This window comes from Piliocolobus tephrosceles, chromosome 4, assembly GCF_002776525.5.
Source record: "Piliocolobus tephrosceles isolate RC106 chromosome 4, ASM277652v3, whole genome shotgun sequence".
In the NCBI taxonomy this organism is placed as follows: domain Eukaryota; kingdom Metazoa; phylum Chordata; class Mammalia; order Primates; family Cercopithecidae; genus Piliocolobus; species Piliocolobus tephrosceles.
In genome coordinates this window covers 48,379,643-48,403,845 of record NC_045437.1, presented here as the reverse complement: position 1 = coordinate 48,403,845, position 24,203 = coordinate 48,379,643, and the positions used below count along the sequence as shown (strand labels likewise).

General features: G+C 40.1%; 1 pseudogene; it reads left to right on the top strand.

The window, feature by feature from the left end:
- Positions 1–341: 341 nt before the first annotated feature.
- On the top strand, positions 342–837 carry LOC111539948 (annotated as a pseudogene).
- The last annotated feature ends 23,366 nt before the right edge of the window (positions 838–24,203 follow it).

Here is a 24,203-nt window from a genome sequence, read left to right as displayed (position 1 = left end):
AAATCAGATGTTTTTAGGTCCATAGACACGGTGGTAGAGGCCAACAGAAAAAGCCAAGAACAAACACAGCTAGTTATAAAAGAAGTTTAATGTCCTACAATTTCAGTAAAAACCTAAAGGCACACATGACTCCAAGATACTGAAGGTCAGTGACTCATTGTTTCACCAGTTAGTTAAATGAAGGTGCAAGATTCTACAGTAACACTCTTTTCTTTTTTCTGTGTCATGAGGCACCAAGAGCAGCAAAGCCTCTTGAGATACTCTGTACTAGGCGTCCCGCACAAGAACCAGTGCAAGCACTGGACATTTTTGGGTATAGCTAAAGATCACCTTGAAGAACAATGAACTCAGAAGAACAAGCACTTACCCTGAAGGCTTTAGTCCACTCCCTGCTCCAAGCTCTCTGTGTGTGCACTGGGGACCAACAACACTTTGACGAAGCCAAGGCTGTGGCTATCACCATGTGAGCTTCGAGGTGCTGAAGAAATTCAACCAGAAAAAGAAACTCATCAAGAAGCTGGCCATAAAGTGTGATGACTCTGATCAAACACATCCTCAGCCCCAGCCTGAATAAAGCCAGCAAATTCCCTTCCCTGCTCATGCCCAGTGAAAAACTTGGTGGCCAGAGTTGATGAGATGAAGTCCACAATCAAGTTCCAGACGGAGGTGCTGTGTCTGGCCATGACCATTGGCCATGTGAAGATGACAGACAATGAGCTTGTGTACAACATCCTTCTAGATGTTAGCTTCCTGGTGTCACCGCTCAGGGTGAATTGGCAGAATGTCCAGGCTTTATACATCAAGAGCACCATGGGCAAGCCCCAGCACCTGGACTAAGACATGGCCTGGTAAGTCCTAGTGCCACCAAAAAACAAAAACAAAAACAAAAACTAATCAACTTTACAGTAGCTTATTATATCTGATTACTTTAGATCAACCACCTTTCTGCATGGTTGATCTAAAATAATCAGATACAGGCTGGGTGTGGTGGCCCACGCTTGTAATCCCAGCACTTTGGGAGGCTGAGGCAGGTGGATCACTTGAGGTCAGGAGTTCAAGACCAGCCTGGCCAACATGGTGAAGCCCCATCTCTACAAAAATACAAAAATTAGCCAGGTGTGGTGGCCTGTGCCTGTAATCTCATCTACTCGGGAGGCTGAGGCAGGAGAATCACTTGAATCTGGGAGGCAGAGGTTGCAGTGAGCTGAGATTGAGCCACTGCACTCTAGCCTGGGTGACAGAGCGAAACTCAGTTTCAAAATGAATTAAATAAATAAATCAATAAAATAGATACAAAAGACATGGACCAGTAATTCACAGAATAAATACCTGTAGGAAAGAAAGATATGAAAAGGTGTTCAACTGCAACGGTCATTAAAATAACATTTAAAATGACTTTTCATTTTTTGCCCATAAGAGTGACAACAAATAAGTAAGTGGCATCCAGTGCTGGTAACGGTGTAAGGAATTAGCCAATCCTATGTACAGTAGGTAATATAAAATTTTAAATAGGCATAGCTATTGACCTAGCAATATCAATCCTAGAAGTTCATCCTTGAGATATTCTTCTGTGGGTATTTACTTAATAATGTTGATTTGCTCTTAATAGCAAAAACTGGAAGCTACTCACATTGGTAGTGGGTTGGTTAAACAGACTTTGTCCATCCAAATAATAGAGTACTATACATATCCCTTTTTTAAAGGATGAATTATATCTAAATGCACTGATGTGGGAAGATTTCCATGTGGAAAAACAAGTTTTAGAAGATAATGCATAGTATGATCTGATTTTCTTAAAAGGTGTCCACATGTACACACACACTCTAAAGGGTCCTTGCCAATCTCCATTCCTTGCATCTCGCCACCCCCACTTCACACTTCGGATTCCAGTGCCATAGGGAACCTCCGGCTTCCCTGATGTGTCATGCATTCTCTTAAGAACACGTGCTTCCATCTGCCTGGAGTCTTGACCTCCTGCTCGGTGCCTGCCTAATCCCTCACCTTAATCCTGTGTTACTGCAGGAATCTGGAAGGGTATACACCAGACTGTTAACGCAGATGTTCCTGAGGCTGAGGTGTCAGGGTGTTTTCACCTTCTGTATCATACTTTCCTGAATTGTTTGAATTCCTAATAATGATAATAAATTGTAATTATTTTAAGATTAGGAAAAAAGAACACTGCAACTATACAGACTACAACTGAAAAAGAAAGAGATCAAAAGATCAGATTTTTGCCTCTTGTCCTACAACTATTGCTACATTCTGTCCTGTATAAATTTCTCCAGTTCCAGCTAGACAGCACCCATCTGTGGATTCACAATCTCCAAATAAAGCCTGAAAACTCTAGGATAGAGGGAGTGAGACAGAGAGGAAAAGGAGGAGGTGACTTGCCAGTGTTTTAAAAAGACAGTGCTTCCAAATTTGAGTTTAGGAGACTTGAGTATTTTCAGTACTACGGAATGAAAGCCCAGGCTTTGGTTCATTGCCCAGCTTCTCAGAGAAGCTAAAGAGAAATAACTTCACTAGGATCCTAGATATATAGTTTTAATTTACTCTATATTATTTAGCACCCCATACCAAAAAGAACTTCAAAGAATGTCCTTTTGTTAACTGTAAAATAAATCAAAACTCAACCACTTAATTGATTTTAGGAAAGCAGAGTATATTTGTAAAACCTTAGATATCAGAACATCGAGGTTATAATCTGAGTCTTGCAGTAACAAGTAGTGTTCACGTTAGCACATCCCACCCTAAACACAGCAAGTTCTTCTTTATTTTCTTCCTCTCTGTCATCTGCTGACCTCCCCACCCTCCATCCAGTGAGGCTCTGGGCTCCATCGATTAAATTTCCTAAGTGCCTCTCAAATCCATCCATGGCCACTGCTCTTCCTTGGGTCCACGTCCTCTCTCACCTAGATCACTGTCACACCTGGTCTCCTTTGCCCGAGTGTTCCATTCTCCAAATTGCAGCTACACTACTCTTAAACTGCAAAATGTGAACATGTCCTTTCTCTGCTTTAACCCTTTTGGTGTCTCCCAGAGCTCACAAGACAAAGTCTGAACTCTGAGTCTAGGATAAGGCTTAAGAAAGGTTTCTGATTAGGCACTACCTTGGTTAGAGCAGTGATTCTCAACCCTGAAGTTTAAAAATGATTGTTGTTAATGCCAATACATTTTGAAAACTCATCCCAGATGATTCCATCCCAAGTGGCCAGATGCCTTTAGCGTGAGAAACGCTGATGAGGGACAAGATGCTGTGTGAGGCCAAGAAGAAGGCAAGTCAGAGGTCCAGAAGTGGATTCAGCTTGGAGTTTGGCATTAACCAGAGCTGACTTTCTAGTTCAAGTTAAGCCTTTGTTCTTAGGATTTGCACCAAATAAGACTCATTTCATCTCATCACCTGGTCCAGGAGGAAGGTGCTGGTGACATGCTCTAGTCAGGAACTCTTTGAGAAAACAATTTAAATATTGAATCTGCTCTGCTGTAAATAATGCATCAACTTATTTTAAGAAGTGAATATTTAATAAGTTGCAGTACAGCAATTTGAATGTGGAATTTAATCTGCTTATAAAATCCACAAGGGAAAAAACCCAATTCATATAAATTCCTATAAAGTTTCCATCACTTCGTTGGAAGTTCTGGCTAGGGCAATCAGGCAAGAGAAATAAATAAAGGGTATTCAGCTAGGAAAAGAGGAAGTCAAATTGTCCCTGTTTGCAGATGACATGATTGTATATTTAGAAAACCCCATTGTCTCAGCCCAAAATCTCCTTAAGCTGATAAGCAACTTCAGCAAAGTCTCAGGATACAAAATTAATGTGCAAAAATCACAAGCATTCTTATACACCAGTAACAGACAAACAGAGAGCCAAATCATGAATGAACTTTCATTCACAATTGCTTCAAAGAGAATAAAATACCTAGGAATCCAACTTACAAGGGATGTGAAGGACCTCTCCAAGGAGAACTACAAACCACTGCTCAGTGAAATAAAAGAGGACACAAACAAATGGAAGAACATACCATGCTCATGGATAGGAAGAATCAATATCGTGAAAATGGCCATACTGCCCAAGGTTATTTATAGATTCAATGCCATCCCCATCAAGCTACCAATGAGTTTCTTCACAGAATTGGAAAAAACTGCTTTAAAGTTCATATGGAACCAAAAAAGAGCCTACATTGCCAAGACAATCCTAAGTCAAAAGGACAAAGCTGGAGGCGTCACGCTACCTGACTTCAAACTATACTACAAGGCTACAGTCACCAAGACAGCATGGTACTGGTACCAAAACAGAGATATAGACCAATGGAACAGAACAGAGTCCTCAGAAATAATACCACACATCTACAGCCATCTGATCTTTGACAAACCTGAGATAAGCAAGAAATGGGGAAAGGATTCCCTATTTAATAAATGGTGCTGGGAAAATTGGCTAGCCATAAGTAGAAAGCTGAAACTGGATCCTTTCCTTACTCCTTATACGAAGATTAATTCAAGATGGATTAGAGACTTAAATGTTAGACCTAATACCATAAAAACCCTAGAAGAAAACCCAGGTAGTACCATTCAGGACATAGGCATGGGCAAGGACTTCATGTCTAAAACACCAAAAGCAACAGCAGCAAAAGCCAAAATTGACAAATGGGATATGATTAAACTAAAGAGCTTCTGCACAGCAAAAGAAACTACCATCAGAGTGAACAGGAAACCTACAGAATGGGAGAAAATTTTTGCAATCTACTCATCTGACAAAGGGCTAATATCCAGAATCTACAAAGAACTCAAACAAATATACAAGCAAAAAACCAACAACCCCATCAAAAAGTGGGCAAAAGATATGAACAGACATTTCTCAAAAGAAGACATTCATACTGCCAACAGACACATGAAAAAATGCTCATCATCACTCGCCATCAGAGAAATGCAAATCAAAACCACAATGAGATACCATCTCACACCAGTTAGAATGTCAATCATTAAAAAGTCAGGAAACAACAGGTGCTGGAGAGGATGTGGAGAAATAGGAACACTTTTACACTGCTGGTGGGATTGTAAACTAGTTCAACCATTATGGAAAAGAGTATGGCAATTCCTCAAGGATCTAGAACTAGATGTACCATATGACCCAGCCATCCCACTACTGGGTATATACCCAAAGGATTATAAATCATGCTGCTATAAAGACACATGCACATGTATGTTTATTGTGGCACTATTCACAATAGCAAAGACTTGGAATCAACCCAAATGTCCATCTGTGACAGACTGGATTAAGAAAATGTGGCACATATACACCATGGAATACTACGCAGCCATAAAAAAGGATGAGTTTGCGTCCTTTGTAGGGACATGGATGCAGCTGGAAACCATCATTCTTAGCAAACTATCACAAGAACAGAAAACCAAACACTGCATGTTCTCACTCATAGGTGGGAACTGAACAATGAGCTCACTTGGACTCGGGAAGGGGAACATCACACACCAGGGCCTATCATGGGGAGGGGGGAGGAGGAAGGGATTGCATTGGGAGTTATACCTGATATAAGTGATGAATTGATGGGTGCTGACGAGTTGATGGGTGCAGCACACCAACATGGCACAAGTATACACGTGTAACAAACCTGCACGTTATGCACATGTACCCTAGACCTTAAAGTATAATAAAATAAAAAATAAAAAAAAAAAGTTTCCATCACTTCTCCAAACATTCCTATATACCGGTTGTGCAAACAAACATTGTGGATGGAACAGGGGCAGGGGGAGGAATTAAACACTATAGCTTGCTTTGATATAGTTTCTCATTTCCCTTATTTTTTCTTTGACTTCACACAGAACTGAAAAATGAGTCCAAACAGCATATTTCTATTGAGTATTCTTTTATTTATTTATTTATTTTTTTGAGATGGAGTCTCACTCTGTGGCCCAGGCTGGAGTGCAGTGGTGCGATCTTGGCTCACTGCAAGCTACGCCTCCCAGGCTCAAGTGATTCTCTTACCCCAGCCTCCCAAGGAGCTGGGTTTACAGGGGCATGCTACCTTGCCTGGCTAATTTTTGTATTTTTAGTAGAGACAGGGTTTCACCATGTTGCTCAGTTTGGTCTTGAACTCCTAACCTCAGATGATCCACCTGCCTCAGCCTCACAAAATGCTGGGATTACAGGTGTCAGCCACTGCGCCTGGTCTTCTATTGAATATTTTAAAAAGAACTTGAAAGAGAGCAGTGTCTCTTAGGTAACCGTGCATTCTAATTTCTAAGCCTTATTACAAGGATCTTTTCTATTTGTTTTTATACTAATTATGTACCCATTGTTATTATTACCCTTGAACTAGACAGGCCTGTATTTGAATACCTAAGAGTTTAAAAATCCCTTAGAGTTACTAGCTGAGTGACTCTGGTCAATTGACTTACCCTCACCAAGCCTCTAATTCTTTGGTTATTGTCTTTGTAAGGTAAGTATGTAAGACTTCCCAAAAACAAGCTAGAAACTGAATGCATGTCAGCTCTTCTCCTCTCTTTCCTCCCTCCCCACTCCCCATCATACACTGCACCATAACCTTTGTGTTGTGTTTGTGCGGTTGATGATCTCCTCTTAGTCTGGAACTAAAATGTTCTTTCTTGTGGTTATGTACTATTTGATAATGTCAGTTCAGAAAGAAACATTGGCCGCAGCGTAGTATGGTGGGTGTACAGTAGCACAGGAGAGCACTGGTTGGCTGTCAGGAGGCCATTCCAAGTGGCATTTATCCCGTAGGAATTCACAAGGGTTTAAGGTATTGTGTCAGCCATCCAGACATAGGACTTTATTTGTCCTATATACAGATGAGAGTCTCTCCTCTTTGGGATTATGTATGTTAACTGAGACTACAGAGACTGATAGATACAAACCAGAATGCTGATTCTTTTCCTGTATGATGAAAAATATACCATTATGGTGAGGAGGTGGGCAGTGGTGGGGGTAGGGTGAGACAATTGATTAGAGGTAGGTACAAACCAAGGGAAATTGACTCCACAGTGTCAATGCTTAGTTCACCCTAACAGATCAGTCTCTTTCTCTCTCTCTCTCTCTCACACACACACACACACACACACGCACACACACACGGTTTCATTTTTCTATGTTCTAGTCTGTTCTATTCTGTTCATGCATCTTTCTCCAACTAAAGTTTTATAACATCCCAGCCCATTGCCTTGAGTTCTCCTTGGTTGATCTCCTGGGTGTCCAAACTCTCAGGTTGTCCTGTCACACTCATGTGGCTTTATTGTCTAGTTTACGCAGGGATGCTTCTTTCCTGCCTGCTGTTTCCCTCTTTGTAGGTGAAGATCAGTTGCTATAATGGCCTGGCCTTTCTTCCTCTCCCCCTTTCACTCAATTCTTCTCTTTCAGCCCCCAGGAAGATGGAGTAGCTTCTCTCCTTGGTAAATTTGGGAAAAATAAACTGGATGGACAAAGATCAGCTTTCACCTGTGTAGTTTCACTCTCCTTTTCTATGTTTTCAAGGCTAACCAGCCTCTCTGAAGACTGATTTAAATCTTTATTCCAGTATGATGGTATGTTCAGTCAGCTCTCCCAGATTTTATATACCTGGAAGTTGTCTTTTTATGCTCCCCCCAGTGCCTCTCTGCTCTGAGTCAAAATCTGTTGCTTTCAAAGCTTAATTGTCAGATGCCATTCATTCAAATAATGCTAATCAGTGCAGGTACTGTCCTGGGTTTGGGAAATAAAATGAGAAACAAAATGAGCATGGTCTAGCCCTCACAAAGTTCACGTTTTCATTTTATTATCTGGTCTTATTTTTGCATTCCTTCCTGGGGAAAGCCTGACCACAGCACATTTTTGATGGTAGAAAGAGCTCTGAACCTTTGAATCAGGCAGATCTGGGTGGGATTCTAACTTAGCCCCTCACTAGCTGTATGTCAGTAGACAGCCAATGAATTGCTCTGAGTCTTAGTTGTCTTAAAAGTTAAATTGCTATGTAGTTAAAGAACATGATGGTTGTTGTGAGAATAAAATGAAATAGTGCATGCAAAAAATCTTAGCAGAGAACTTGGAACTGGTAAGCACCTCATAAATGTAAGAAGACACTTACTAATGTAATAAATGTACAATATAATAGCCTCTGTGCTACCTTTCACCCCTAAGCTTAAGCTTCTTGTGAGCTGGAACCATGTCTTACACTTCCTAAGGTCATAGTAGAAGCTCAATAAACATGTGCCAATTCAACTGATTAGTTAATGAGATTCATAATAGGCTCTTGTTTTAATTAGCCTTCTGTTTTTTCAGTGGTGATAAACATAGCTGGTTTTTTTCCCCAAAGCTGTGTAACTATGTAGCCATTGTAAAATGGCTTCATGTAATAGCTTCATGCCTGATTTTCTATATTTCAAATATAAGTCTCCATAAAATAACAATAATTCTTAGCTGTGACTTTGACTAAATCTTCACTAATATATAAATAATTTTATTGTTAAAAACTAAATCTTCACTAATATATAAATAATTTTATTGTTAAAAACTGGCTTAAATCTTCACTAATATATAAATAATTTTATTGTTAAAAACTAAGAAAATTTAAACTGGTTATTTTAATAGTTTTATGTATTACAAGAAATCATACTTGTTATGTATATGAATGGAAGGAGACATTGACACGAAGAGTTGAAGAAAAGGTTAACATGTTTTCCTTATGATTTTTGAGTACGGATGTTCCAATGATCCTGGAATTCTCATTGTTTCAAATGAAATGATGAGGTCATTGTAAAAACATCTGAGTTGAGACAGCAGAGTCATGCTTTTGCATCCTACCCCGTGGAACTGCACTCTGATCTTTAGCTTACCACAAAAATCGGCTATAGCACCTTCAAATTGATGGAAAGCTCACCTAAGCCACACTCTTGTGTCAAAGCTGGCTGTTTTCTACATCCTGGCTTCCTTGTTGTCAACTTAAAAGCTTTCCTTATTAGATTTTTATTGGAAAAGTTAACAAATTTTGAGTATTGGCAAATTGTTCAGTAAAATTAGGTTGATGATGTTAACAAGAATGTTAAAGCAAATTTTGCAGGTGATGACACACTGATGGTATGGTAGGAGTTGGGAACCTGGGCTCCCAGACCTCTCGGGGTATCAGTGGATGCTTGAACAAGGTGTTTGGAATACAAGTGGTAATGGTCCACACCCATATGTAATTTTCAGTCAAGCAGGGGAGGTAGACAATAAACACATAATTATAGATAGATAATATGCATTAAAAGAAAAGTGAATAGGAAGCTGTAAGGAGAATAAGGAGAAGTTAGGTTTGGTAGTTGGTCAGGGGAGGCCCCGCTGAGGAGACTGAACTGAAGAAACAGAAGGAGTCAGTTCAGGGAGGACCTGGAGGGACGATGACTCAAGCAGAGGAGAGCAAGGCAGAGGCTGCGCAGGATGAATTTGGCGCCGTCTCAGAAGCTTGACTCAGCCGGGCTGGGTGGGGTACAGGGAGGACAACACCCAGTGCCAAGTTCTATTTTATTTAAAGTGCAGTGGAAAGCCACTGAGGGGTTCATAAACCAGGTCAGGATTGGAACTGATCTGCATTTTTAAGTGACTGTTCTATATCTGATGCGGAGATCGCTGTAGTGAGGCCCACATGGAAGCAGGGAGGCCAGTTAGGAGACAAAGCAGTAGTCCAGTGAGAGATCATGGTGGCTTCTATAAGGCTGGTGGTCGTGGGCCTCAGGAAGAAAGGTGGTGTAAATCTAAAGACGCATACCTAGAAATATCTCCTAGTTAGGTCACTGCTTTCTTAAAATAATGAGAATTGAGAGTCGTACAGGCAATGTCATCCTCAAAACACACACTGACATTACAGAACAATGTCTCATTTCCACATAAATGCATAGATTTGACAGGTGCTTTTCATTGAATCCTCACATCTGAGCAGAAGAGAACACCCATACCATCCATAAACGTAGGAACTCGGAGATGGTGACTGATTCTCCTGCCAAGCAAACTCCTGTTCTTCGTGATTAGCAGAGGCTGCCATGTGGGCAACAGGTCTGTCTATGTACAACTGTCTTAAAATTGACTGGGATGTTGGGTCTGTGTGGGAGGTGTCTATTATTAAAGGTATATTGGGAAGATATAGGTAACCCTCCCAGGTTACCTTGGGAGGATGTAGTGAATGAAGATGATGTGTGTGCATGTGTGTGTGTGAGCATGCTAGTGCAACTTGCTGCTTTAATAGCTTATGCATCACCATAGCCAGCTGTCGACAGACAAAGTTCATAGGAACTCCATTAATAAAAAGGGTCACTGAGAAATGGCTTCACTTATTGACGTAAGTATAAAACCTCTCCATAGTATACTTCATATGACATCAAAATTCCTTGGCAGCAACTATAACAGATTTGAAATAAATAACTTGGTAAAATCAGCCTACCAAAGCTATAGTCTATGAGGCATAATTTGGGCCTGTTCTCTGGGTAATGAATTAATTATACAAAACAGCATAATTTGGTTTGAACACAGTAAAGGAAAACAAAACTCAAGACTTCCATTTAACTGTATTTTTTCTCTCAAGGCCCTGAAATCTGTGGCTTACTAGGATTCGGGAGTGGAAATCCATTTTGTTTAGGTAATTGAGATGTTTGAGGTGAGGAGAAGTTAGAAGGAAGCGGGGCTGCTACTTTGGGGTAGAACAAAAGCTGGACCCTGGATCACAGATGCAGAAAAATACTTTGTTCTCCCCTGGGTTGCATGCAGTGGGAAGACTGCCCCCTTTCCCAGCTCCAAATCTTGTCCAAGTACCCATTTTTTTTTTTTATCTCGAGACGGAGTTTTGCTCTTGTTGCCCAGGCTGTAGTGCAGTGGTGCTATCTTGGCTCACTACAACCTCCACCTCCCCAGTTTAAGCAATTCTCCTGCCTCAGCCTACCGAGTAGCTAGGATTGTAGGCGCCTGCCACCACGCCTGGCTAATTTTTAGTAGGAACAAGGTTCATCATGTTGGCCAGGCTGATCTCGAACTCCTGACCTCAGGTGATCCACCCACTCGGCCTCCCAAAGTGCTGGGATTACAGGTGTGAGCCACCATGCCTGGCCTCAAGTACCTTCAATTGACAGAACGCAATTTGCATCTAGAATCCTAACTTCAAAAGAATCTGAAAGTAATTGTTTTCAATTTTGCAATAAAGAAAAGCACCCAAGAAAACAGGTTGGAATTGGTGCAGAGGACCAATTCATCACAACTGTTACAGAAGAGAGAACTAGGGGGATGATTTTAGTGGAGTGAGTCTCTCCTTCCCTCAGGTCAAAAAATAAGGGCTTCAGGGACACTACCCTGAAAGCTAGAAGTGTGTCCTCTGCAGTTCGGGAGTTAGGGTGGGATATATTCTGACTCCTGCCTGGGGAATGTAAAAATGAGAGACACTCTGACTGCAGGAGCAAAGCAATTTGGTGCCTCGTCATGATTGGCCTGTACTTCTAGAGCTTCAGATTCAAGAGGAAGAAAGTAAAAGGAAGCATGAAGGTTTCTGATGGACATGATGGCCCACACTCCAAAGACAGCTGATGTGGAGTTGATTCATGTCTGTCCATGTGGGTTGTCTGAAGAGGAGAAGGGTCTTCACCAGGAAGAGGCTGGAGATCAGCCATGAAATTCTTCAGAGGTGAGGAAAGAGGTGTGGCATGGAACAGGAGGAGAGCAAAGCATTTCCAAACATTTCCCCTAAGAAAAGGAATTGGGTTTATTGCCTGCCAGGCCTGGGGAGGATGCTGAAGGCTCACACCAGCTTCAGACAGTACCAATGGTCCTGCCTCCTTTAATCTCCTCTTTCCCCGTACTTCAAAGGTCAGATACTGTGGGTACAAGAGAGAATGAAGGAGGAGATGAAAGGTGATGAAAATGGGTGTTATGGACTTAATTGTGTCCCCCCAAATTTATATGTTGAAGCCTCAACTCCTAATGAGGATGTATTTAGAGATAAGGCTTTTATGGAAATAATTAAGGTTAAATGAAATCATAAGCCCTTATCTAATAGGATTAGTGTACTTATAAGAAAAGACAGCAGAGAGCTTGCTTTCTCTCTCTACCATATGAAGACACAGAAAGAAGGTGGCCGTCTGTAAGCCAGAAAGAGAGCCCTTACTGGGACCCACATTGGCCAGCATCTTGATCTTGGACTTCCCAGCCTCTAGAATTGTGAGAAATACATTTCTGTTGTTTAGGCCCACCAGTCTATGGTATTTTATAAAGATAGCACAAGCAGACTGTAAGAAGCCAAGTCCCTTCCTCTGTCTGTTGGTAACTTGCAAATGGGAGGGAGAAGAGTGTTTTAGCCTTAAACTGAGTTTAGAGTTTCAATGATTATATAAAGCTGAATATTTTTGCTTACTGAATTGAGATTATAACTTGTTATATTTTATTCCCAGAGAGTGACCAGAAATAGCATGGGATTGTTTGAGACTTCTTCCAGGAGCTGGAGAAGAACTAGTCTGAAGAGTTAATTTAGAGTTATTGGGGGCAGAAGATACAATTGCTTGGTGGTTACATCCTAAGAATTGTTCTTGTTCAGCAGATTGATTATAAATTAGCCTCCCAAATCAATACATCATGTCTTATACTAGAGACACTCAGATATCTTAAAGGAGATAGAGTGACTCCAGGCCCCTTAGAAATGACTATATCTGGCAGAGCATGCCAACTGGAACCAGGTTGGCCCATCATGAAAACAAAGGAAAATGGAAGAGCCAGCTGGCTGGGTGCACTTTTGGATACATCTATTATCAGATTTCTTTCCATTTTCAAATGCACAAATGACCTCTCAAGACATAGGGGGAATTCATGTTTGTGAGGACTCGAGTCCATGCAAACCATAGCATTTAAGTTGGAGTTGTTTAATGAATCACAGCCTAATTTCCTCTGTTGCTTCATGGCTATTTTGTTGTTGCTTAAAATGTTTGCCAAGCAAAGGGTTATATAACTTCTTACCTTAAGATGGTAGAGCATATTTGGGAGGTGATGAGTAAACTGCCTAAACTGTGCAGCACAGAGTCCAGTTATAACCTATGTGGAACTGGCATTTGTGTAAATACTCTGACAAGAAAGTTTAATTTCATTACAAATACTTAAAGTCAAACAAAGAGATTCTGTCTGTTAGCCACTTCTGGTTTGGTTTCTTCAGCTACTCTGGCCTCTTTCCCAGGTGGATAATTCTCGTTACTAAAATAGTACAACTCTAAGGCAGGCCACATGATGTTTGAATGGAGTCAGGGCAGATGGCAAACATTCTTGACCTTCTATCAGCAGGAAACCAGAGTAGGTTAATGCCCTCTTAGTGGCAAGAAGACCAGTCTGGTAAGTAAAAGAGGATCCAGAATTTGATGGAAAATGTTAACTCTGATAAAGGCAAAATAGGAGGCCACTTTTTACTTCCTATCTTTAAATCTTTTAATTGAATGAACAAAGTGACACCATTCTTTAAAGTTTAAGAGTTAACATTTCAAATGTATTTGTTTTTTCGATATTAGAGTTTGAAGACATTGACTAACATTGGCAAAATTTGGTACACCACTAAAGGAAATCAACATACACTTTTAAAAGTCTATATGGAGTATACGTTGCTCAGTTTTCATGCGAGGGTAAACAGCACCAGGTGATAATGTACTGTGTTTTGACCCTCTCCTCTGATGCTAGTTTGCCCAGAAATGGTAAATACCTTGCAAATTAAGGTGGGCTCAAAGGTTCAAATAAGTAAAACAAAGCTAAAGATAAGCACTTAGCAAAGTTGAAGTAAGGAAATTGTCTGAGATTAATTTCCACACCATACAATTTGTCTGTTTCAAGTTTTCAATTCAATTATTTTTGCAGAATTGTGCAACCATTCACCACCACCCAATTTTACAACTTTTTCATTGCCTCAAAAAATTGCCTCATGCTCATTTGCAGTGAATCTCTGCTCCACCCTCAGCCCCAGGCAACCACTAATCTAATTTCTGTCTCTATAGATTTCATATGAATGAGATACAATATGTATTCATGTGTACATCTGGCTTCTTTCAGTTAGCATAAAGTTTGGCTCTTATGAATAATCATGCAATGAACATTTGCCTACAAGTCTTTGTATAGATACTTGATTTTATTTCTCTTGGATAGACACTTCAGAGTGGAATTATTGGTTTGTATGGAGAGTTTATGTTTAATTTTTTCAGAAACTACCAAACCATTTTCCAAAGTAGCTGTACCATTTTCCATCCCCATCAGCGTTTTTCCAATTGCTTCATATTCTCTCCAACACTCTTTATTGTCCATCTTTTCTATTTTAGCCCTTCTAGTGTATCTAATAGTAACTCATTGTGGTTTTACTTTGCATTTCTCTAGTGAGCAATGACATCCAACATCTTTTCATATGCTTGTTAAACATTCCTATATCTTCTTGGTGAAATATTTATTTATTTAGCCCATTTTTAAATGGTGTTGTTTGTTTTCTTGTATACTGAGTTATAAGAGTTATTTATATGTTCTAAATTCAGGTCATTTGTTAGATACATGATTTGCAAGTATTTTCTTCTAGCCTGTGACTTGTCTTTTTATTGACTTAGTGGGGTCTTTTGAAGTGCAAAAGTTTTTGATTGTGATGAAGTCCAATTTATCAATATTTGTATTTTATGGGATTATGCTTTTGCTGTGACTGACTTTTTAAAAATAATGGTTCTACCATAAATGGGTACGTGGGAACATATATTCTCCTCTTTCTGTTTTGCTATAACCTTAAGTGGCTCAAAAGTATCCTACTGAGGAAAAGTAGTGATAAGGGAGTTTCAGATAGGCACAGTCTCTAGCATTGTTTTGAGATTGGAGAAAAATGACCTTGCTTTGAATAAAGGGGAGAAAAAACCCTAAAACACAGCAAGAAAGTTATTCTGAGATAAATGTTGCATTAAACCTAACATTAAATAAACAGTTATTAGCAATCGAGACGAGCAGGAAGGGAAGAAGTGCTTAAAACTTAACGTGATTATTGCTTGAGCTCAGGAGTTCAAGACCACCCTGGGCAATGTAGTTGGACCCTGTCTGAAAAAACAAACAACGTTACATTATTGATTCTTTCTGGGGATAACAAGTGAAAAATCAGAGGCCTTAACTGTTTAAGGATGGGGGTTCTTAACTCCAGATGGGTCAAGGGGAGGGACTGGCAGTGCATTCTTCCCTGTTATTCACTCATCTCTTTTCTGGCGGCACAGGATGGGGCTGGTTAGTAGAGTGTAAAAGACAGGAGAAAAAAGCCTAGCAATAGATAAAGAAAATAGCGATGTGGATAAATTGGAGTCAGAAAATCCAGGCTTATATCCCAGCTATAGCCCCAACTAGCAAAATTCCGTCAGGACACTTGATCTCAGAGTCATTGTTTCTTCCCCTTTAATGTGCAAACAATAATTCCTCTTTATAGCAGAATCAGGTGGGGGTGAGGTTGGGGGAGTTGCTTGTGAATGTGCCCTCTGCACTGTAGGAACCCAGAGGTCTCTACCAGAAAGATCCAGAAAAATTCTGGACCAAAGCACCTCTAGGTGGGGCAAGAGTGTGCTAGCATGAGGTCCCAGAAGATTAGAGATTGCTACCGTTCGCGGCAAAAGTCAACATTTCCTCTGGAAACCTAACCAGACGTTAAGAGGAAGAATTCCAGGCTCATCAGTCATCTAACACTGGGAGTGGAATACGGGAAAAGCTCTCTGAGAGAAAGAAACTCCGTAGATTTCTGTTTTTATCTTAAGTTATTAGAGGTGTGGGAGATCTTAAACAATAATTGAAGATAAATGATACCAGAGAACAAATGAGAGCGAAAGAGTTTAGCTGAAATCTAAGCACTATCATTAAAAAAAGGAAAAAGCATGAAGAATTTTTCTTATCAGCCAATTGAAGACGTTGGTTGAGATAACCTCTGCGACTATTTCTTGTTTATGATTCCACAGCAAGGAAGAACTCTTCATAGAAGTAAGACTTTACTTGCCAGAAAGAGCGTTTCCAGAAGAAATTTTAAGGTGGTTGGTAAGATAGAGTTGCCCAAAAAATTTCTTTAAGAGGGAAAGTATTTTGAATGAAGTAAGAAAGCAAAAATGAAGAATTCCTGCCTTAAGATACATACCGGTACTTAAAAATTCACATGTGGCTGGGCACGGTGGCTCAAGCCTGTAATCCCAGCACTTTGGGAGGCCAAGGTGGATGGATCACCTGAGGTCGGGAGTTTGAGACCAGGCTGACCCACATGGTGAAACCCTGTCTCTACTAAAAATACAAAAATTAGCTGGGCATGGTGGTAGGCCTGTAATCCCAGCTACTCAGGAGGCTGAGACAGGAGAATCGCTTGAACCCAGGAGGTGGAGGTTCCAGCCTGGGCAACAAAGAGTGAACCTCCATCTCAAACAAACAAACAAACAAACAAACAAACAAACAAACAAAAATGCACATGTGAAAAATGCTGAGGACAAGTTCTAATTCTGCAGATAGAATCTCCTTTAAATAGGAATCCAGAAAAAGCCGATAATTTGGAATATGATACTGGGAGCGGGTAGCTTTCAGATCGCAATGTTAAACATAATAATTAAATTTGGAAAGACCTGGATATTTGCAAATAGATCTGAACCTATACACCTAAGCTTGGAGAAATCCTGTTAACCACAAATATTACAATTAAATAGATTGTGGTGGAAAATAATATTTTCAGGGATTGGAAGTTTCCCCCTCATTCTTCGGGCTTGCAAATCTGGTTGTTAGCTCCCAGCTTAGACTCACCAAGCCGACTTATTTGTGGCATATAAAATGGCTGTGACTGAGTTCTAAAATATGTGCTTTGATAGTTGAATATGATGTTGTATAAAAACTACTAAAGTAACTTCAACATTCACACTCATGCTGGGTGTTTTCTGTTCTTCCTCCCCACTGGTGACTGCACTGCTCTTGGCCCTGGGAGGCTTGTCCTGTATGGTTTGCACCAATCAGGGCTTTTACTCTCTGACTTCCTGTGGGACCCTGATGAACACCACCATATCTTAGTGTTAGGCATTCGAAAAGAATGCTGATTACATTTATCAACCTCAGGAGAGTAAGAATGGGAGTTTTGTTTGGGATGTGTGTGTGTGTGTGTGGTGTTTTTGTATGAAAATGTGTTTCTGTAAATAACATTTGTGCCTCCTCAAGGCCAAATTTAAGGGAAAGAAGGAAGGAGAAAACAGATAAATGAACCCTGATTCTAGGCAATGACATCCCTGTCAGAAAGCTCCTTGTGTTATGGATGCAGAGCTCTTTGCCTGCAGGTCTTTCTGTGTGTGTGAAATAGTAAGAGTTTTATTGTATATCTCTGTAATCCATACTAACTACAAAAAGCCCACACAATAGCAAGTTATACAGTATTTCTATGAAGTAAAAACTACTTATAATTCCATTAGCCAAAGCTGACACTTTATGATATGTCCTTTGAGACTTTCTCTTTTCTCCACTTCTCCATTTATTTATTTGTGTGTGTATATTTGTGTGTTTAATTACTACAGCAACATGTGCTGATTTGGAAAAAAAATCCCTGAACATATCAAATTGTATGGAGAAAAAAATTGAGTCAGATTTTTGTTTTGAATCAGAAGTTCCTAAAGGGGCATCAAAGTTACTTAAATATTTTTTATTTCGAACTAACCTAAACTTTCTCCATATTCAGCCTTCAGAGCATGATGCTCACAGAATGTGGTTATACATTCACAGCTTGAAGACGAGTCAAGGGACACCAGCTTGGCACAATTCACTGAAACTCCCCCAGCTTTAGTCTCCCGCTAGGTCTGTTCCCCTCTTCTTTTCAACGAGTAACTATTTAGTGATACAAAGCTTAATAACCATAATCTTAGAGGAGTTTTAAAAAGCATTAGGTATCATTTTTTTTTCCCCTTCTGAATAACATAAAGGGGTTCTTAAGGAAAAGAAAGGGCTGGGCATGGTGGCTCACACCTGTAATCCCAGCACTTTGGCAGGCCAAGATGGGTGGATCTGTTGAGTTCAGGAGTTCAAGACCGGCCTGGACAACATGGTGAGACCCTCGTCACTACCAATAATAATAATATTATTATTATTAGTCGGGTGTGGTGGCATGTGTCTGTAGTCCCAGGTACCCTGGAAGCTGAGGTTGGAGGACCACCTGAGCCTGGAGAAGTTGAGGTTGCCAGTGAGCCATGATCACTCTACTGCACTTCAGCCTGGGCGGCAGAGTGATACCCTGTTTCAAGTAAACAAAAACAGAAAAGAAAGATTTTTCATTGTAAAAATAATGTTATTGTTATAAAAACTTCAAGAATTAGAAAAATAGATATAAAATGAAGTGCAAAAGCATGCCATTCCCCTGTCAATTCTTACCTAAAACCACCTAATTCTCACACCTCAGAAATAATCACTATTAGCATATTTTTGTAAGAAACTGAATAAACAGGACAAATTGTCTTCAGATGTTTTTAAGATATGTAAACCAAAAAGTATCTGAGACAGATCTCAATCAATTTAGAAGTTTATTTTGCCAAGGTTAAGGACCTGCCCAGAAGAAGAAAAACCCTGCAATCACAAAAACGGTCAGCTATCTGTGCCTTTCTCCAAAGATGAATTTGAGGGTTTCGATATTTAAAGGGGAAAAGCAGGCTGGAGGGGAAAGAGGGAGGGTATGCTAACCCACATGAGGCAAGAGAGAAGGAGCAGGTAGGGAACAGCCAACTACATATTCCTCTGGTGCTCAGAAAATCGGCATCTTACATAAGACAGGATGAAGACAGAGTAACTACCTGTGGAGATATGAAACCTGTTATCTACAGCTATCTGCTTAGGAAGAGAAGGAAAGACAGTTTCTTGTATGACTCAGCTTTCAGCTTAATTTTTTGCCTTGGCATAGTGAACTGGGGTCCCGACTTCTTTTTTTAATTCCTTTCACAGATATAAAAAGAAGGTTGGAGAAAAAGAATTAGCTTTTGTCTTGCCCATTTTAAATTGGCAGAAAGGAATCATACCTACATAAAATGGATCCAAAGCTAGAAATACGCTTATAGAATGGGAAGCAAAAAGAATGAAACAAGATTTTTATTTTTTAAATTCTGAGAGAAAAATGTACCCATAGAGAGGAATTCAACTTGGGGGGAAACTAAGAAAAGATTCAGTATTACCAAGTTTTAAGAATTGAAACTTCCAGGGAGAAGTAGAGACAGAATGTGGTTCACACACCATGGGAATGTGAAGGGAGGGCTTCAGCCAGAGGGTGGCAAGTGTCACCCATGGCTGACAGTGGGAATGAAGAGAGGTGGCCTTGATTGCTGGGTGCTGAATGTTAAGCCCTCAGGCATGACCCATTTAGTGTAAAAGCAAAGGAGTGGTGGGATGGACGGACTGAAACCCACTGGTAATAAGACAAGATGAAGCAGACAATAGAAGGCATGATGTGAGAAAAGGGACATGAATGACCCCAATGGTACATTGTCTTTTTTTAAATAATTGAAGATGATGATGATATTTAGAGGGTTTGGCTAAGAAAATGAGAACCATTGATGTTTACCAAGTAGTACCATCTGTGAAATTTATTCTGTTTACTTTATGGTTGTAACTGTTCGCAGAACCTTCTAATAATTGTAACCAGGCTTCTTAGAATTTCTTTTTTTCTTTCAAAAATAGCCACTGTATTTTTGAAGATCTTTGTGTTGGGATTAAAGCCCTAAAGGCATTGTACATCAGAAAATAAGATCCTGCAAAAGCTTTTAAAGGATGAATTAGGAGTTTGAGCCCGTTTAGGAAAGAGAGAAAAATCCTCCTTAAGGGGAAGTGAGAAGAAAAATGAGGAACAAAACTGTAAAAGAGGTAGACTACAGATGTTTACATTCACTAACTGTGTTATCGGTTTCTGAGTGTGGTGTGAAAAAAAATTAATAGACGATGATTGATGAGGAAGTGCTAAAATGGAGAGAAGAGAATGAATTCTTCAAAATAGGATTAAGCTATTTTTGTTATTGTTGTTAGGCGGTTATTATTCACCGAACTAGGTTTTCATATTTTGATTTTTAAAGCATAGGAATTATGAAGATAATGGAAATGATATTTGGGAAAATATAAGGCTTACTTTGTCATTTTAAAACTTCTTTTGTAGCACTCTTCCCACTAGAATATGTTGCATTGTTAAGTTGAAATCTGGTTAAAATCTGCTGAAAAAATCCACAACCAGTATTTTATATAGTTATCTATGGGATAACAACTATGAGATGACTAGAGAAAATACTGGTTGGGTGCTCAACTGTTAAGCAGCAAAGACTTAGAAGGGAGGGATTCAGAGCAAGCATTTTTTTCAAGTGGGCAGACGTAAGGCAAAATGGCAAAGGGGATGCTTATTGTAAAGCGATGGGAAATAATGTGGCAAAACAAGCTGTTTGCACCTCCAGTCCTCAGGATGGTTTGTACTCAGATTATCAAAATGGCAAAGTTGGAATTACTGTGTTCAAAACCACATGGTTATTTACTACATGCTAAAAGATGAAAAGGCCTATTTACATTTCAGTCTGTTGAATATCAAAAGCCCCTGTTAGGATTACGATTCTTTTGATTGTGAGGAACAGTGTGGTCACATGCTAATGCAGGAAAACGACTCACAGGCTGAAAACTCAGGGGAATCTGATCACTAGGCTGTGCGGAGGGTGAGAACCAGGGCAGCCTTGGGCTCTGGCTAAATCCTCTTCTCTGCCCTCTTGCTCTCTCCTTCCTTTCCCCCCCTGTTTCCTTCCTACTCCCTCCCTTCCCCTTGTCTCCTCTTCTTTCTTGGCAAATCTCCTTTCCTCTGTCTACTCAGCTGGTCTAAAATGGCTTCCTCTAGCTCTCCCACCTTGTCTCCCTCTTTTCCTTGAATTTACATAGGCTGCATCCTCACCCTGGACTGTTCTCCTTCTTCTTAGCCTGACTAGGTCCTTTCTGTTCTCTCAGAGTCTTCTCAGATACAGCCTCTCCCAGGTAGCTTCTGTTGACCCCCTAAGTCTGAGATAAGTGTCCCACCTGTGAGATCCCAGGATCACAGTTGCTAACCACGCTATCTTGGGTCCTTCCACTCTGTATTGAATGGCCTGACTGCTTGTCCCTTCCCACACTGCACCATGACGCCCTTGAAGGCAGGGACGAAACCACCTTGCAAAAATTATAACAGTGAGAAAAGTATGACAGTGGAAGAGAGCTGATCTAACCAATCTCCATCTTGCCTTTAACCTCCAAACTGCCCTTGGTCATTCCTGGGCTTGGCCCAAGCTAACTTTGGAAGAAATTTAGTTTATAGTTTAAATGAGAACTGTCCTTCACTCACATTTCTGAATTACACGGAAATTGTTTTTATTGTCACAATACCCAGTCTTCTGTATTTGTCTTCATCATTATGGTATGCGTCAGATTTGCTTAATTCTAGAGTCTAATTTCAGAATTCTATAGTGCAGACCAGGCATGGTGACTCATGCCTATAATCCCAGCACTTTGGGAGGCCAAGGCAGGCAAATTGCTTGAGTCCAAGAGTTCAAGACCAGCCTGGGCAACATGGCAAGACCCCATCTCCACAAAAAATATAAAAAACTAGCCGGGCATGGTGGCATACACCTGTAGTCCCAGCTACTCAGGAGGCTGAGGTGGAAGAATCATTTGAGCCTGGTAGTTGGAGGTTACCATGAGCCCATATCATGTCACCCACATCCCAGCCTTGGCAACACAGCAAGACCCTGTCTCAAAAATAAAAATTATTTTTTAAAAAGAATTCTATAGTGCAAATTAGTACAGGTCTAGCATTAAGTAAAATTGGACTGACACCAATAAAGAAGGACCCTGAGTCATTTCTTGTCTTGGATTCCTTGACTGAGAATTTCAGTAACTGATGTATCTCAGCTGGCTAAGTAATAGCCCACCTTTAGGGAAATAGCTCAAGATGAGTGGTTTTGTTCATATGCAGGAGACAAGCTCCACGTAGATGTCAAATGACTGAACTACTTGATATTCCTCCTAAAAACTTTCACCCTCAACTGGAGAAATTTATAATGTAAAGAAAATATGCTCATTCTTTCACCAGGCTTATAAACTCTTGCTTTGCATCTTCAGCTAGAGTTGAGAACTTGATTCTAATGTTTCTGATTTGATTTCACCATGGTCTGTGAACACCACAAATTCACCATGTCTACAATGCGGAACATGATCTATTTCACAGTTACTGCTTCCTTCAAGAGTTCATTACCACCCACTTCAATCCAGGCTCATACTCACCTGCAAAAGGAGAGTGAAGCGGTGGTTTTGAGCCCTGAAGTATTTTGCAGTCTAGTATAGGCAAACCTATTCAAGCTCTTTGCCAGCAACACCAGATCTGACTCTGAGTTCAGGTGTCATTTTCCCAGTGGGGCTTATTATGAATTCTTGGGATACCAACATCAAGAAAAATCATGCTCTGTCTCCAGTTGGAAGTAGAGGGAGTAAGCTTCATTTCTTTGATGAGAAAGTGGAATTTCCCTCCCAGAGCTCATGGGGAAATTTTTGGCTTACATGATTTTGCTACCACACTCACATTGGTCTGAGTGTCCTTAAGTATAAGAATCCCATTTCCAGTTGTTGAACTCTGTACCAAGTTGGGGATTAATTTCTCCCTTGGCTAGTTTCAGTGCCCTTGTCCATAGTTATGTTCCTCTCAAATATCTTTTACTTAAAATAAATAAGTACAAAAAAATCTTCATGGAAGCCTGAGGGGCATTCCTTACATATGTGCTCATAGGGAGTTTCCAAGAAGCAAATAAGGTTCTAGGATGGGAAGGTCAGAGAGAGAATCAAGTCTTGATTAAAAATGGCCACTTAAACGGTGAGCATCTGTCATAGGTAACTACATGGAATTGTGAATTTATAATAGGAAGCCATGTGATGTCCACTAAATATTTTTTGTTAATTTCAACCCCAGGTTTTGATTTCTGGAACAATATTTTGGATTAGGAATGAGCTGAAAAGAAGTAGCTTGCAAGTAAATCATTTCCTTTTGCAGTATAAATAACCTAACGGGTAGTTTGTTGGCTGGTGGCCATCCCCACTTGTAAAGCTCCAAGCCAAGATTTGTTCTTTCCTGGGTTAAGATTTTTCCAGAGCCACATTTAGGAACAACTGTATCCTTCCCTTATTAAGGCTTGAGCTATAAAAGAAGGAATGGAAAAGGTGGAAGGTTGTCTGTTAGCCCGGTCACTAAATATTCCATTCCAGAAAGCCAACTGGCATTTGGTCAGCCATTCAGAGTTGAAAGGCCGCAAGACACCTGGATCAGGTGCATCCTTTCGTAAGTTAACTGCCACAGAATCAGACCCTATCACATCAGAACTAACCAATCAGCCTCCCAGATTCCCATGCAACTCACCCGTTGGACATCAGGTGGCGCCACTGTGATCATCTAGGCAAAAATTTCTCCCATTTTCCTGTCTCTGGTGCCTAAAATACCACCATTAAAGACTTTTATCTTCATATTGAAGAACTGAATTCACAAGCTAGAGGCCTGGGATCTAGCTCTGTTATCGTGGACAATCACTTAACTTCTTTGAGTCTCAGCTTCTCATCTATAAGATCTGATTAATAACGCCATCTTTTAGGTTGTTGTGAGGATTAAATGAGATATTTGTTGGTTTCAAACTTTGGTGCATATGAAAATTGTCTTGGATGTTTGTTAAAAATGTATGTTATCAAGTTTCCTTCAGAAGATAAAGTATATTAATTTATTTTGTAAATGTGAAGAGTTGCATGTATATAAATAATTGCTCATATCATCCTGGGAATTCCTGGATGGACTAACACCTTGAGTGGTAACCAGCCCATTGTATATCAAGAAAGGGATTGGGGTTAAAGAAGCTGATGTTCATTGACCATCTAATGTGGTCTAGACCCATTACAGACATTATTTAATTATATGAGGTAGGTATTAGTGTTCCCATTTTACAGATGAGGAAATTGAGGCTGAGAGAAGTTAAGATTCTTGCCCAGCATCACATGGCTAACAAATGTTGAGGTCTGTCTGTGAATCTGGCTTTACTTGCCTCTAACTTCAAGCTGTTTCCATTATACTAGAATTAATTCATTGATTAGATCCTTTCTAAGTGTCCAAAAGTAAAACCCACACATTTTAGAAAAGGAAAGAGAAAGATGAGTAAGAAGTTCTCAAAGTGCGATTCCCAGGTCAGAAGC